The sequence below is a fragment of the Rhinolophus sinicus genome, linkage group LG01 (genome assembly GCF_036562045.2).
Source record: "Rhinolophus sinicus isolate RSC01 linkage group LG01, ASM3656204v1, whole genome shotgun sequence".
Classification (NCBI taxonomy): domain Eukaryota; kingdom Metazoa; phylum Chordata; class Mammalia; order Chiroptera; family Rhinolophidae; genus Rhinolophus; species Rhinolophus sinicus.
The window spans coordinates 90,139,503-90,143,621 of NC_133751.1; the positions used below are offsets into that span (position 1 = coordinate 90,139,503).

General features: G+C 37.3%; 1 pseudogene; it reads right to left on the reverse strand.

Annotated features, from left to right (window-relative positions):
* LOC109447570 (KRR1 small subunit processome component homolog) lies at positions 1-1,138 on the reverse strand (annotated as a pseudogene).
* Between the last annotated feature and the right edge of the window lie 2,981 nt (positions 1,139-4,119).

A 4,119-nucleotide genomic window follows, 5' to 3' on the forward strand; every position in this document is an offset into this window, starting at 1 on the left:
TTACTATTTTTTCTTCTTTTTCTTTTCACCTACTTCCATTTTAAGCTTAACTTCTTCAGCTGTAAGGGCTCCCAGTTTCTTATTGTTTGCTTTCTTAACATTTTCCTTGATGGCAGCCTCATCAATTTTAGTTTCAGTAGAAGCTTCCTTAGGTTTTACAACTGGTTTTTCTTTAGGTGGAATAAAAGCTTTGTTTCATTCCTCTTGTCTCTTACTGAGAGCTTCTGCTTGTTTAGCCTTTATTGCTTTCATTTTCTGTCACTTCTTTTGATTTGCCTTCAAGAAGTATTCCCCACTAGCCAATTCCTTATCAATCTGACTTTCTGGCTGTGGTGGTGGGAATGGTGTACACTCTTTCTTAACAGTCTTTTTCTTCGTTTCCTTGCATTTATTCACGTTTTTGTGCTTGAACTGCAGCAAAATTCTTTCCCAACTTTGTGATCTTAATTCAGAATCTTTTGACAACTCTCGTTTAGTCATTAACATTTTTATATTATACATTGGATGGATATTCTTCATAGTATCTAGGACTACTTTTCGAACCTCTTTAAGCCAAAAGCTCCAATAGCTGAAACTGTGTTTCCCTGAACCATAATATAACAGTTTGTTAAGAGTTCCAATGTCTTCAATGTAGATCCTTTGGGACCAATACGACGTTGTCTTCTTTTTACAAATCTTTCTTTATTTCTTATTAAAGAACCTATTTTAACAATGTCACATGCAACATCATCTTGAAGCATTCGTACTGCCTGTTCAAATGAAACACTCCTTGTTAAAAGTTTTATTAGGTCTCTGGCCCTAATGATGATATATGGATCAAAAGTCTTCTTTGTCTTACAGTCATGCTGCCCTCAATCAGGTCAAAGGTTGCGTTGACATGATGTTCATTCAAGGCTTTCTGTACCAATGGCCAGCACTCTTTCAAGTAAGCCTCTCTATATTTTGGGAACAAAATTGCAAAACTGCTCTCCTCCAAGAGTCCTCTAGGATTGTCCTCTTTGGAAAAACCTGGTTCCTTCCAACCATAAGGAACAGGGAGAAGTTCTGATTCATCTTGGTCTTCCGGCTTTGGCTTCTGGTTACGAAATTCACTTTTCCCAGGGGCTGCAGCTGATCCGTTGAATTTGGAGGATGCCATCTTTAAACTGCTTCCTGTGTTACCAGAAGTGAAACATTTCTTCCTTATTGATTTTCTGTTTGAATGATCTATCCATAGCTATCAGTGGCATATTTAGGTCCCATGGTATAATTCTGTTTTTGTTTCTCCATTTAGTTCTGTTAGTACTTGCTTTACATATTTTGGTGCTCCTTCATTGGGGGGATATATATTGATAAGGGTTTTGTCTTCTTGTTGTATTGTCTCCTTTATCATTATGAAATGCCCATCTTTTCTCTTGTTACCGTTTTTATTCTGAAGTCTATTTAATCAAATACACAAGTAAATATGTTACACCTGCTTTACTCTGGATGCCATTTGATTGGAGGATCATTTTTCACCCTTTCACTTTGACTCTATATTTGTTCTTCCAGCTGAAATATGTCTCTTGAAGGCAGCATATGATTTGTGTTTTGTGTTTTGAACCACTCTGCTACTCTGTGTCTTTTTCATTGCTTAGTTCAGTTCATTTACATTTAAGGTGATTATTGATATATGAGGATTTCCTACAGTCATTTTATCTTTTGTTTTCAGGTACCTCAGTGTCTCCATTGTTTCTTTGCTTTTGTGTTTCTGTCTGTTATTTTAGTTTGGTGGTATTACATGATTTTTTTTTTATCCTTTTACTGTTTCTCATGTTATGTGTCTCAGTTCCGGATTCTGTTTTTTTGTTTTTTAAGTGGTTACCATTAAGTTTATGTAAAAGTAAGTTTCATATATATATATATATATATATATATATATATATATATATATAGTAATCCTTTTTCTTCAGTATGTATCTTATCTCTAGTCCACTTTCCAAATTCAAACTTTTACACCCCTCCCATTTCATGCTTTTTTTGTCGCACAGTATCCATATTTATGCCATGAGTTCATTTCTGAGATACAGTAGCAAATTGTATGCATCTTCTCTTTTTCTATGTTTTCATCTTCTTTTCCCTTAATGTTATTTTTAAGTGTATAGTGCCCTATTCTGTGTAAGGGTTGCCACTTCCTGCTTCTGATATCTGTTAGTCATTTTACTAATGGTTTTATGTTTTTTTTGTTGTTGTTTTTTTGTTTTTTGTTTTGTTTTGTTTTGTTTTGTTTTTTTCTTTTGCTTCAGGTTGAAGAACTCCATTCGGCAACCCCTGAAATGAAAGCCTTGTGGTGGAAAATTACCCCAGCCTCTGCATATCTGGAAAGGTCTTTTTTCCTCCTTCATATCTATAGGATAATTTTGCTGGATATATTGTTTTTGACTGATAATTTCTCTCTTTCAATATTTGATTCCACTCGCTTCTGTCTTGTAGAGTTTCTGCTGAAAAGTCTGATGACAATCTAATGTTTTTTCCTTCTTTTCCCTCGCTGCCTTGAGAATTCTTTCTTTGTCATTAATTTTTGACAGATTCAATATAATGTGCCTTGAAAAATGCCTGTTGGGATTGAGGTGATTAGATTTTCTGTTTGCTTCTTGGATTTGAGGCTCAATTTCATTTCATAGGTTTGGTAAGTTCTTGTTGACCATTTGTTTGAATAGCTTCTCTGTGCCCTACTTTGTTTCTTCTTCTTTTGGTATACCCATTATTCTTATATTGCTCTTTTTGATGGTGTCAGATACTCATTATAGAGTTCTTTCATTTCTTTTAACTCTCAAGCCTCTCTGTTCATCCAGCCACATCATTTCCAAATTACTGTCTTTGATGTCAGTAATTCTTTCTTCCATTTACTCAGCTCTGTTTCCTAAGCTCACTATTTAATTCTTCATCTCTTTTATTGAGTTTTTTAGCTCCATATTTTTTGTTTCCTTTTAAAAATTTTAGTGCGTTTGGTAAAGTATTCATTTTGTTCATTGATTTTTTTTTCCTGAGTTCATTAAATTGCCAGAGTTTTCTGGCATCTCATTGAATTTTTTCAGGACTGCAATCTTGAATTATCTGTTATTTAAGTCACAGGTTTCCATATCTTTAAATATATTTTCTGGAGTTTTTTTATTTTCTTTCTGAGCTGCTTTTTGCCCTTGGTTATTCATGAAATTTGATGGATCATTATTCCTTCTATGCATTTATGGGAATAAGGTCTGCTGCAGGTTGTAATGAAAAGGTCTTTCTTTTGTTTTACAGTAAGTGGTACTCTAGCATTTTATTTTCTTGACCTGGTGTAACATCTTTTGGTAGAAGATTCTCTAAGGAGGTGGGTGTCTCCTCTGTGACCAGGTCACCTAGGTCTCAGGGCACCATCCTGTGGGAGACTGTAGTGGGTGATGGGGTTCTGAGCCACACAAATCTCAGTGCTACCCCTTTTAGCTAGATGCCGTGCTGCACTACCTAGGCTTTCCTAGGTGCCCACGCTGGGATGAGCCAAAAAAGGTGGGAGCGGGGTGGGCTAGGAAAGGCCATTGGTGTGTTGGTGGCTTTGTTATCCTCTGAGTAATGTTGACTGCCAGACCACAGTTGCTTCCCCTCTATATCTCCTCCCTTGTCACTGGGATTAGCCGCATTGTGCCTCTGCTGCTCAGGAACTGTCTCTCTCCAGTTCTCAGGGCTGCAGATATTCTGCTCTTTAATTCACATTACGACTTCTTTTTCTTTTTTTCCTCCCTGGAGCCCACTGCTAACATTGGGAGGGTTGTAGGAAGTGAGATTTGGGAGGGTTGGGGAGGGGGGGGAGAAGTGGCTAGGTTCTGTGGGTTTGTTTTTGGCCTGAAAATGAGGGCTTAGACCACAGTTGTCTCCTTTTTATATGACAAAGACCAAATGGTCTCAAGGTCTCTGCCCTGATAACTGGATTCAGCCATATTATATGCTGATCACTCAGGCAGGAATGCTATGGGCCACAGAGAGTGCATCTACAGTTTCAATCTTTCCCTCTGCTAGGACCCCAGTGAACTCTGGGCTATGTCCTGTGGCCTGTGTCTCTGCATTTCCCCCTTCCCTCGTCCTTTGTTTGCCCTGATTTGCCCACTTTCTGATGTTTCAATT